The 13257-nt window shown below is 39.2% G+C and overlaps 1 pseudogene; it reads right to left on the reverse strand.

Annotated features, from left to right (window-relative positions):
* Positions 1 to 7014: 7014 nt before the first annotated feature.
* On the reverse strand, positions 7015 to 12982 carry LOC101094557 (annotated as a pseudogene).
* Between the last annotated feature and the right edge of the window lie 275 nt (positions 12983 to 13257).

A 13257-nucleotide genomic window follows, 5' to 3' on the forward strand; every position in this document is an offset into this window, starting at 1 on the left:
TATATTTGAAATATTGTAATAAATTATGTTAAAGTCAACATGGCCAGAAAGGAAAGTTTAAAGGGTATTAATTGGAGAATATGGTGGCTTGAAAGAGTCCTCTTCCTTCTTTTTAAAGTAAATCTGACTGATAATTCAGCGTGCTCAAATGCTGCCAGGGTGGAGCTAGCAGAAAGGGCAATTGGTACAGTGTGATCTCTAAGGGGGGGATCAGATGCCTGGATTCTAGAACAATGCTTCAGGAATCTGCCTCATATAGAAGAGGAGTCCTTCTTTCTTGATAAGAGGTGTGTAGAAGGAAACCAGGTGAATTTCTGAGTTTGGTACAGTTGAAGGTGTTCCCATTTGATACCTTGAGTCAACTCAGAGAGACAGGACAGATGTTTGAGGAGCTTGAAAGGGGCTTGGTATCAACTGAGAGGTGCCATGGTGTTCTTGGCAAAGTGGGCCAAATGTGTGTCACGTGCTCCCAGTGTACCAAAGCCCTGTCTCTCCTTTCCTCAGCCAGTTAGCAGAACTTTTAGTGAAATAGCTCTTCTGGAGGTGCCACAGCTTTTAGGTATGAGCCTGAATGGGCTGGTGGGAAGGCTGTCTGGTAGTAGTCACCTTTACCTGAGTACATCATCCCTGTACACAACCAAGGGCAAACTTAGTGGTTCTCAGATTTTACCTGGAAATATCGTTCCAATCTCTCACTATTTCTTTCTCCTCTCTTGGGAGGCTCTTTTTTTCTCCGTCCAAATAGAGTTTTGCTACATTGCCTCACCATTTTTTAATTTTATTTTTTATTTTTTAAAATTTGCATCCAAATTAGTTAGCATATAGTGAAACAAAAATAATATAAAAACAGGGAGGGGGACAAAGCAGAAGAGACTCATAAATATGGAGTCCATTGTCTCACCATTTTGCTACATGTGCCCATCCTGATCATAACACCAGGCTAAATGAAACTTTGGATCAAACAAGGTCCTTTGCTCCATCTGGGTCCCAGTGCCCAGCCCTGGTTTCTGGTCAGAGCAGGGGATCGCTCATCACCAGGCAAATCTCACATCTTACCTCTCTCCTTTGTACAGCACAGCACTGCATCAATGTAGTCAGAAAATGAGACCCTCAGCACCTCTTTAAGCCTTTGATCACATGATCCCCACTTATCCCATTAACAGAAACAAAATCAGCAATCAATAGTACTGATTGACCATTTTCTCCAAGACCTGGAAGACCATTATATTCATGAAATATTAAGCACCTCTTAGTCTGACAGTACTTGTTCACTTCTTACATAACTTTAATTGCTTTATATCCATGGCATTATGGAAATCATGCACCACTGCCTCTGAGACTGTTTGAATAGTGTTCCCACATTCAAGTAACAGGTAAAAGCTACAGTTCCTGTATCACCTCAAATCTGTACAAGTCAGTAGTCTCAGATTTTAGTTTCATTCAGTTATATGATGATAACAGTCAACTCATTGGTTCTTTGATATTCATCTTATAGACTGATATCCCCTGACAGAAATTCTTGGGAAGAAAATACAGAAGCGATCAGTGTCCATAGACCAGTGGGTCTAATGGTGGTCAGTATGCTTCTAGAACGGGGTTTCTCAATCTTGACACTAATGACATTTGGGGCTGGATAAATCTTTTTGTGTGAGTCTGTCTTGTGCATTGTAGGATGATTAACATATCTGTGGCCACTACCTACTAGATTTAGGTAGCATCCCCCCCAAATTGTGACAACCAAAATGTCTCCATACATTGCTAAATGTCCCCTGATCGAGAACTGCTGTTACAGAAGATTGTCTGAAACTGAGAGACAAACACAAATCAGTTAGGTGAACTTGATGTTGGAGGATTCATTAACTTAGAGAGATTGCAGGGAGGACCCATCTGTACTATAAATATGTTATTTGCCAGTGCTATCAGTTAACGCATTAACCAATGAGGCCTGAATGCTGGTGATTCTCAGGTTTTTGCCTTGATCTTCTTATTTCCTTGATTGATCCCTCTGTATCTCATTTACTTCTAAAGTTCTAGTGATTCTTGTAGGCTGGAGAATCCATACCAACCTAAACATTTCTGGTGAGCCCTGGACCAATAAACCCAATTTCTTATGGAATCTGGATGTTCTCTGAACACTTCAAACACAATTTTCTTCAGATAGATTTATTGCATTAGCCAGAAGGATATTTTGACACTAAAAATTTGATGATATTTTTCTTCTTCTTGAAACTTTTGTTCATACCCCATTACTCTCAAATAAAATCCAACCTGCTTAACACAATGGACAAGTCCCTTCATAATCTGCCTGTTGGTCCTCTTGTTTCTTACTAATACTTCTCCTTTCTCTGGCACCTTGCTCCAGCTACACCCATGTTCTTTCTTGACTTCAAGCATTTGATCTGTTTCTCCCTTCTCCTGGCTCAGGCCTGCTGAATATTCCAGTTATAGCTTGGATATTACTTCCTCCTGAAGTATTCTTAGAGCCCACAGATTGGGTCTGTAGCTTGGTCCTGTGTCTCTTCCTTTGTAGTGGAAAATTTTCCCAAGAGATTTACTTTTACTAAGAAGATCACATTTCCCAGGGGCTCCATGTACTGCCCTCCATAAAGAGAAGAGGAAGATTAGGGCAGAGAGTCCAGTTTCCCTAGTTGAGGTCCCCATGGTCACTCATTGTGAATTTATGTTGTAGAGACTCTGAATTCTATTATGTTCCTCTGAAGAGTGTTGAGTCTTTTTCAATATCAGGCAGTTAAATTGCTGGCAGGACAACCAGAGTTATTGGAAGCTAGGCTTTATGTTTTATTAGAGCTGGTGTGTTGCTTTACCCCTGGACCTAGGGAGCACTACTTAGTTTTGGGCAGAATCTTAACTTCTAAGGAATAATTATAGTATTTCAATGGAATGCCTAAGATGTTTACCAAGTCCTTCTAACTGGCTAGGATACATACTTCAAATTTAGTCTCCCATGCACTGAAGAGGAGCTGACATAGGGCATCAGTCTTTTTACTGTGTTTCTTGGAGTTCCCACTGTTCATAGACAGTTTAGGGATGGACCAAGAGATGGAGGGAAGTTTCTAGACAGATATGGGGACTCCCTCTTCTCTATAGCTTCTCTGGTTAAAGGATTTGCATCTTGAATTACCAGCCATTTTGGCAGTTTCAAACTCCCTCTCAAGTCAATATGACCATAGCTTTCAGCTTGTACCTTAGTGGCCAGCTTGTATGACTATGGTTCTCACTCTCTCCAGCACTTTTATTTCCAAGGAAAAAATTGCCCCATGTTCTGTCAACTTTTGGGTTCTTCCCAGTTCCCTGAAGTAACTATGCTTTATATTTTTCCTCCAGAGTTTATAATTGTTTTCTGGGAAAATTCTACCATTCCTGGAACTGGAAATCTTAAGAAATATTGAAAAGAATTTTAAAAAAGAATAAATAAATGAATGTGTAAGTTTTGTATTAATATCAAAAGCAACATAGGGAACTTCTAATTAATTGCATGTAAACATTGTACAAAACATATTTGTGGTTGATTGGAAATACTTCGGTCTCAATTATTTTAACTATACTTTGGGATTTTTATCTTTTCTTAAAAGTGTGTTGTAGAGGCTGACTCAAACGCAAAGTTTTGCTACCTCAATATTCCTTAATATTAGACAATAAATTAAAGGGTTTTTTTTTTTGGAAGGCGAGTTGGTGAGCCAGCAGATCACCTAAGTACCTAATGTAACAGCAAACTCTAAGAGTGGTTGATATTTTCTGTTTCCAATTCTTCTTTTCTTTATTTTCATAGCTACACTAAAACTGCAAGTGACCTACACATTGATAACCAAAATTGCCAACGATCAGTCTTTATTTAACTTGACTCTTCAAATATTTGCAATATTTAAGATGTTTTTCTCCAAAAACACTTTTTTGCTTGGCTTCCAGGAAAACCAGACTTTTCTAGTTCTTCTTCTACATTACTTCCCAGATCCCTTCGCCATTTTCTCTGTTTCCCTAATTGCTAAAATTAGAATGCCCCCAGGTAAAGCCTTTATACACAATTTCTTTTCTATTGACCTTTTGTCCCTCGGTAACTGTATCATGGCTTTAAATATCATCTATACAATGACAAATTCCCAACAGTCCTCTCATTTCCATCTCAGAAATCTCCTCTGAACTGTAGAATTGTATATCCAGCTACCTACTCTCCTTATTCATTCTGATATTTAATTAGGCATCTCAAACTCAACATGTCCAAAGTAGAACTATCTTCCTCCACCCCCTCACAACCTGGCTACTCTACAATCTTCTCCATATCGGTTGGTAGCAACTCCAATCTTTCATTTCCTTAGGCCAAAATTCTCAGAGTCACCCTTGACTACCCTCTTGGAAAGTACCCAAAATGCAGTCTTTCAGCAAATCTTGTTAGTTTACCTTCAAAATCTAACCAAAATTTCCTAGTCACCCCATCATTTCTAACCTAGGTTACTGCAGAAGTTTCCCAACTGGCCTCCTTGTTTGGCCCTTTACCTCTGTAGTCTACTCCAGAGTGATTATTTTTATTTATTTTTACTTCGTTGTCTTTATTAAACTGGACAATCCCCCAATTTGACTCAAGTATAGAAAATACTATGTTTCCCAGACTTTGTTTTGGAGTATTAAAAATCTCTGTATTGTACACATTAGGTTGTAAAGCATGCAACATGAAGGGTTGTGTGTGTGTGTGTGTGTGTGTGTGTGTGTGTTGTTTTGTTTTGTTTTGTTTGTTTTTAGTTTTTATTTTAATTCCAGATTTCAAACTACATTGCAAAGCTGTAGTAATCAAAAGAGTATGGTTCTGGCACAGTAATAGATACATAGATTAATGGAACAGAACAGAAAGCACAGAAATGAACTCACAACTATATGGTCAATTAATCTTTGACAAAGCAGGAAAGAATATATGATGAAAAAAGACAGTTTCTTCAATAAATTGTGTTGAGAACACAGGACAGCAACATGCAAAAGAAAGAAATGGGACCACTTTCTCACACCATACACAAAAATAATTCAAAATGGATTAAAGACCTAAATGGGAGACCTAAACTATAAATATCCTAGAAGAGAACACAGGTAGTAACCTCTTTGACGTTGGCCATGGCAAGTTTTTTTTCTAGATATAGCTTCTGAGGGAAGGGAAACAAAAGCAAAATTAAACTATTGGGACTTCATAAAAAAAAAAAAAACTTCTGCAAAATGATCATTATTTAAGGTATCCACTTGCTTCCCATCCATTCAGAGTAAAAGCTGAAGTCCATACAATGTCTACATGTTCTTCCCTACCATTCTCATCTCATGTACTATTCTCTCCTCTCTTGTTATGCCACACAGGTCTTCTTAAAGAGTCTAGGCACACTGCCGCCTCAGGGCCTTTGCACTGGCTGTTCACTATGCCTGGAATATTCTTCCTTTAACTTCCTTTGCTTCATCACCTTCTTCACAACTTTCTTAAAAATACCTACCATATGATTGTGATGCTATTCCTGTCTGCTCTATTTTAGTCATGTTTTTCCCTCCTCCCCTACCCTGTTTTTCCCCAAGCACTTATCATCATCTTACATCCTACATATTGTACTACACTTTTCTATTTATTGTCCACATTAACTGAGTAGACTCTAAGTTCCATAAGGGAAAGGATTCTAATCCTGGAATATAGATGAGTACCCAGTACAAGAAATTGACTCAATATCTATCTATCTATCTATCTATCTATCTATCTATCTATCTATCATCTATCTATCGATCGATCTATCTACCTATCTATCATCTATTTTTATTTATATTGAAGTTAGTTAACATACAGTATAGTCTTTACTTCAGGAGTAAAACCCAGTGATTCATCTCTTACATATGTACTCAGTACTCACCCTGAAAAGTGCCCTCCTTAAGGCCCATCACCCACTTAACTCACCTCCAATAACCTCCCACTCCAACAACCCCCAATTTGTTCTCGATATTTAAGAGTCTCTTATGATTTGCCTCCCTCTCTGTTTTTATTTTTCCCTACTCTCCCCCATGTTCATCTGTTGGGTTTCTCAAATTCCACATATGAGTGAAATCTTATGATATCTGTCTTTCTCTGACTGACTTATTTCGCTTAGCATAATACCCTCCAGTTTTATTCACATTGTTGCAAATGGTAAGATTTCATTATTTTTCATTGTCAAGGAGTATCCTATTGTATAACTTCGTTGTATCGAATAGTATCCCATTGTCTAACCCTCAGCCCAGAGAGGAAGCCAACTCTCTCCCCAAAGACCTGGACCAGCCTACATACAACTTCTTCTGCTGGGAAAGTTCAAATGCCCTGAGCCTCTGGATATCCACATAGTTCTAAAACCAAATTAATTAGTTAAGAGTGGGCCCTGTGGCAAAACCTCTCCCACAGTCACAAGGTCTGGACACGACTCCCAGGTTGAAGGCAGAGGATGTGTCTCTGAGACACTCTCTCTGAATGGATTCAGGGAAGGACTTATTTCTAAAAAAAAAGGTGCAAAGAAGTGTAAAGGTGTATATGGAAAGAAAGAGCCCTTCAGACATTGGAAGGGAATTATGTGGAGAAGGCAGTGCCCAGCACAATCTCCTAACAACCTGGCTGTGTGAAAAAGAAGAAACATCTGAAGGCTTGGGGAAAAAAATCCCTCTAACAGTCTCCATGTGGGAGCCCTATCAGCAACAGGCCTGTCTTCTTTCAGAAGGGCTGGAGAGCCCTGGAGCTTTGTCTGCTTTCTTGCTTTTCCCATCAGGGAGTGGAGTGAACAGTGACTGTGCTGCACTGTGAGTTGAGCCCAGCTGTAGATCCAAAGTGTGAGAATGGGCATTGGTGCGATCTTCCTCTAAAGGGCTCTTTCCTTGATGACCAGTTCCTGAGCCTACTGCTCCTGTGTGAACTGTCTGCTTTGCAGGATGAAGTCACTGCATTTATACAGGCTATTGAGGCAAGCTGGCTCCCATCCACCCCACCCACATTCCAGACAAAGCCTACCACCAAGCTTAGGGATCGGAGGGCTTCTCCTTTGGGATATCAGATGGTGATGGCTGTAACTGAGTGCATAACAGAGTGGGAATCATCTGCCCATCCCTTGGTGCTGGCTGAGTGAGTGCCAGCTTCTTGGCTCCAAAGGGTGAAGAAAGATGTAGCTACAAGTTCAGTAAGGGGAAGGGAATGGCCACACAGGGGACCAAAGTTGGTTTGCCATTTCCATCCAATGGGAATGTGATCAATGTAGAAAGATGTTTAACTTCATTTCTCCTCTGCCCAGAAAATGGGCTACCTCCCTCCTAATACCGCTGGCTCAGCCTCCACACAAACAGTTCTCAACCAGATCTCTTCCAATGCCTTAGGGCTTTGGATGTCCATGTAGTCCTGAAACCAAAATTCCAGGGACACTGTGTCTCAACCTATCTCACAGTCAAAAGGGCTGGACCAGATTCGACATTTGCAAGCAGAAGATATTACTCTGGAAAACTGAATTTATATGCACCTCAAGAAAAAACCTAGATTGATAATAAAGCAATGTGGTGAAAATGGATACATGCAAGGCCAGAGTTCTTCATTATGGGTGAGAATTGGATAGTGTTGAGAATGGACTGACTAGCAGACTGTATTAGCAAGGTGGCTGCATCAGGAATCAGAAGAATCTTGTGTGGGTTTTGGCTAAGGAGTACTCTACAGGCTGTCTCTTGGCTCCCTGTGAGCAAGAGGCCCACATTCTACCTTAAGAAAGTGAGGGAAACCTTTGGCTTTTGTCATGTTTCTGCCCCTAAGATCAGTAGATAGGAGCAGGGGTGATTCTGGGGTATATATCAATTACATATTCTTAATCCATTCATCAGTTGATGGACGTATTTTCCATACCTTGACTATTGTCAATAGCATTGCTATGAATATTGGGGTACATGTGCCCCTATGAATCAGCACTCCTGTATCCTTTGGATAAATTCCTGGTAGTGCAATTGCTAGGATGTAGGGTAGCTCTATTTTTAATTTTTTGAGGAAATTCCACACTGTTTTCCAGAGTGGTTGCACCCACCAGTTTTCATTTTCACCAACTGTGCAAAAGGTTTCCCCTATCTCCACATCCTCACCAACATCTGCTGTTTCCTGAATTGTTAATTTTAGTCATTCTGACAGGTGTGAGGTTGATTTATATTTTCCTGATGATGAGTGATGTTGAACATCTGTTTTCCATCTGGATATCTTCTTTGGAAAAGTGTCTATTCATGTATTCTGCTCATTTCTTCACTGTATTATTTGCTTTTTGAGTGTTGAGTTTAATAAATTCTTTACAGATATGAATACTAACCCTTTACCTCTGATATGTCATTTACAAATATCTCCTCTCATTCTGTCAGTTGCCTTTTAGCTTTGCTGATTGTTTCCTTCATTGTGCAGAAGCTTTTTATTTTGATGAGCTCCCAGTAGTTCATTTTTGCTTTTGTTTCCCTTGCCTCCAGAGACATGTTGAGTAAGAAGTTGCTGTGGCCTATGTCAAAGAGGTTGCTGCCTGTTTTCTTCTGTAGGATTTTGATCGTTTCCTGTCTCACATTTAGGTCTTTCATTCATTTTAAATTTATTTTTGTGTGTGGTGTAAGAAAGTGGTCCAGTTTCATTTTTCTGCATGTTGTTATCCAGTTCTTCCAGCACCATTTGCTAAAGAGACTGTCTTTTTTCCATTGGATACTTTTTCCTGCTTTGTTGAAGATCAGTTGGCTATATAATTGTGGATCCATTTCTGGGTTCTCTATTCTATCCTATTGATCTATGTGTCTGTTTTTATGCCAATACCATGCTGTCTTGATGATTACAGCTTTGTAATACAGGTTAAAATCTGGAACTGTGGTGCTTCCAGCTTTGGTTTTCTTTTTCAACATTACTTTAGGTATGTGGAGTCTTTTGTGGTTCCATACACATTTTAGGACTGTTTGTTCTAGTTCTGTGAAGAATGCTGGTGTTATTTTACTAGGAATTACATTGAATGTGTAAATTGCTTTGGGTAGTATTAACATTTTAACAATATTTAACAAATATCCAATTTTTCCCATTTCTTTGTGTCATCTTCAATTTCTTTCATAAGTTTTCTATGGTTTTAGTGTACATATCTTTTACCTCTCTGGTTAGGTTTATTCCTAGATATCTTATAGGTTTTGGTGCAATTGTAAATGGGATCAATTCCTTAATATCTCTTTCTGTAGCTTTATTATTGGTGTATAGAAATGTAACCGATTTCTGTACATTGATTTTATATCCTGAAACTTTGCTAATTCATGTGTCAGATCTAGAAGGCTTTTGGTGGAGTCTTTTGGGTTTTCTACATAGAGTATCATGTCATCTGTGAAGAGTGAAAGTTTGACTTCTTCTTTGCCAATTTGGATGCCTTTTATTTTGTTTTGTTGTCTGATTGCTGAGACTAGGATTTCCAATACTATGTTGAATAACGTCATGAGAGTGGACAACCCTGTCGTGTTCCTGATACTAGGGGGAAAGCTCTCAGTATTTCCCCATTGAAGATGATATTATCTGTGGGCCTTTTATATATAGCTTTTATGATGTTAAGTTATGTTCTTCTATCCTGAATTTCTTGGGGGTTTTTATCAAGAAAAGATGCTGTATTTTGTCAAATGCTTTTTCTGCATCTATTGATGGGATCCTATGGTTCTTAAACTTTTATATATACATTGTATATAATTTTTAATATATATATATATATATATATATATATATATATATATATAATAAGAATTGACCAAAAACAAATCAGAAACTCTGAGTCTGATTCCAAAAGAAAAAAAAGAAGAGGGAGGAAAGAAAAACAAAAAAAAACAAAAAAAAAACAAAAACCACAACAAAAAAGGAAACAGTTGTCTGTTGATGGCTGTGCTGGTCTGGAAGAGAGACTGGCTGTGTGGAGTCAGTCAGACCCACTCAAGTAAGTAAGAAGTTGCCAGGCAAGGAGAGGAGGAGTTTGATGTAAGCAGGTCCTGCCTCCACGGGGGCCTCTGTGCTGCTCTCTGAAGTCCCACCATGTTGGTGTTGGAAGGGAAAATGGCGACGCTCCAATCTCTCCTCCTTGGACCAGGCATCTCAACCCACACTGTTCAGGTAGCCCTCAGAGAATAGAGGATGGTCAACTTGTCCTGCTCCATAGTTCTGCACTTTCTAGGTGCTCAGCTGGGATTCAAAACAAGAAATCTTAAAGGACCCAGCTCCGTGTAGCTCCTCTCCCCTGTTCCAGAGTAGAGCCACTCCACTCTGCTGATAAAAGGCTTTTGGCTGATACCTGCAAGGTCTATTGTCCTTGGGGAGGCAATAAACCCTTTTCCCAAAGTACTCCAGGAAGGGGACTGTTGTCTCTCAGTGTGCCTCTGAGATCACTACACTGGGCTATATATACCGGGGCTGGCTCCCTCCTCCCCAGGAGTGTGTGCCCTGTCTTCCAGTTCTGTTCCAGAGGAAATCATGCACTTTGAAACCTTGGAGTTTCAGCTCCTAAGGCTGTTTGAAAAAAAAGAAACTGGCACTTTCCGTACTTCTCATTCCCCTGTCTGTGGTCCAGAAAGGTTTTCCTCTTGTGCTAATCAATGCTGCATTTTCACAACCCTTCTCTCTTTCTCTCCCTGGTCTCTCCACAGAAAGGGTTCCCTCTCCTCTGTGCCTATGCTGTTTTATTTCCCCAAATTCACATACACACATCTCAATCTTGCCAAGCTGTCTCCCTCCAACTGTGGAGATCCTTCTGCCACTACACAGATTGATTTCCTGGGAGTTCCAAGTGATATCCCCTCAATACAGCTGTGTTTGAGGGATGAGAAAATCCTGGTTCCCCTACTTCTGTGCCACCTTAACTCCATCCTCAATAAACATTTATTGAATGACTACTAATGCATTATATTTAGGTTGATATAAAGCAACTAGATTCTTAGGTGCATGGTGGTTAGGTACTGAAAGAGATGACTCTTGATGAACATATAATGATTTATGGGAAAACAGAGGATCCAAAGAAACTAAACTCAAACCAAGGAGGCTCACAGATTCCTCTTCAGCTTCAGCAGCATTCTTGTTACAACACTTCTATTCTTTCCCCCTTTGGATGCTGACTTGTATTTCTGTTAGAACATTTGTAGGAAGCAACTGTTTTTTGCCTATTTTCTCCTCATTGTGATAATAGCACCTTGCTTTTCTCTGAGTTTCTCCCCAGAGTTCAGTCCATGACTTTTGGATGGAGCCATGATCTTCTTTCCCCAGGCTCTTGGAGTGAGTCATGGACCAGTCCTGGGCAATGAAATATTCCATCTCCTTGAATGGCTATTAGATTAGGGATGGCTTCATAATTCAAGTTGATCCAGTTAGAACAAGCAAATTCTGAGATATTTGCTAGAAGCATAAGAGAAACTTTTTTTTTTGTGCTTGTAGTAAGACTAATGTAAATTTGACCTATAGGAATCTATCATGTAGAGACAGTCTATCTGAGAATAAAGCCAACATAGGAAAGGAGAGTAGAGAGATACAGACTGATTTCTGACAATAATGTTTAATCTCCTGGATCCATCTATCCTTAAACCCATCCCAAGCTATTCAGTTATATGAGCCAATAAATTCCCTTTTTTGATTGAGTTGAAGGAGGTTATGTCACTTATAACCAAAGAGTCCTGAGACAGTACTTAGTAATTTTGCCATCAGTTTCTTATGTTCATGGCACTTCCAACTTCCATAGAAGCCTGTTGGATTCATCTTTGCATCTCCAGTTGCACTCGTAGTGATCCAGGTAGGAGGTGCTTAATAAATAAATACTGAGATGCATGGATGATGGATGGATGCATGGATAAGGAGAAATGTCTTGGTTCAAATTGTTTATGCTTTATTTTATTTTTTAAATATGAAATTTATTGTCAAATTGGTTTCCATACAACACCCAGTGCTCATCCCAACAGGTAAAGCAGGGACTGTAGTTTATCAAATGAAATCTGTAATTGTATGTCCTGTGTCTATAAATTCAATATACTTGAAGGAAAATATTCTTTCAGTTAGTGAAATTTTTAAAAACCATTTTGAAAACGAGTTTCTGGATTATCTTCTGGGGCTAATACTATCAATGATAAAAACCGTTACGAGTAGGAAGGCTGTGACAGGATAGTAGAGATTCTGGGATTCTGGCTGGTTTCTTAAGAAATGATATGAATATATAAGAATGGTTAATTACAGCCAACAAGGGGGAGGTGGTTGTGAGTTAAGCTGGTTTGTAGGGTGTGGTTTTGTTTTCTTGTAACTCCTAGAGGCTGTCTGGGGTATAGATGTCACAGATCAGATTGCTCAGTAATCTGATAGTTATCTATACATCCTATTAGTGTACTTTGAATTAAAGACCACTACTTCTTTAGTTTCCTCATATTGAGAGTGCTTGCTATAGTGGTCCCTAGATCTTCCTTCACAACTTTTTTGTGAATGTATGATTATGATAAAATGCTTTTTTATTTTTATTTTTATTATTTTGGGGGGAGCAAATAATTTTTAATTTTTTTTAAAGCAAATACACCAAAGAATCGTGCAATGCTGCCAGCACTGGATGCAATCCTGACCCACAAGTCTGCACACTTCTTTGTAGCTGGTCCTGTGACAGCAGAAGCTTTCATTTTACCTTTGTTGTTTACTATGATCCCTGTGATATCCTCAAATAGAGAAACATGCCTTTTTTTCTCCGGTATGAATCTCGTTGTCGAATTACCACTGCTGGATGTAACTTCTTTCTCAACTCTGGTTTGCCTTTGTTCACTGTGGCCATCACCATGTCCCCCACAGCAGCAGCAGGAAGTCTGTTCAGTCGCCTTGATCCCCCTTCACAGAGACGACACACAGATTTTTGTCTCCTGTGTTATCAGCATAGTTGATATTGCCTCCTGCCAGAAGACCCAGAGAAATTTGGAATTTCCCACTGGACCACACACCATGTCCTCGCTTTGTCATCTTGAACACCAGAAAGGGACAGAAAAAGCAAAATGTTTTTTAACTAATTGCTTAAATGGAATTATTTTACATTGTTTTGCATATTAAAATGGATACCTCATTCAAAGGCTTAACTTATTCCTGAGCCTCCATTAAATCCCTTGTTTTAATGTTAAATTAATGTTAACTTAATTTTCAAATACCACCCAAAAGCCTGTGGTAGCTTTGTTAGTGATAAACTCATTCTAACGCTGTCAATTTTCTCTTATTAAGTCTTTGTTCAAATGTTCTTGCCA

Source organism: Felis catus, chromosome E2, assembly GCF_018350175.1.
Source record: "Felis catus isolate Fca126 chromosome E2, F.catus_Fca126_mat1.0, whole genome shotgun sequence".
In the NCBI taxonomy this organism is placed as follows: domain Eukaryota; kingdom Metazoa; phylum Chordata; class Mammalia; order Carnivora; family Felidae; genus Felis; species Felis catus.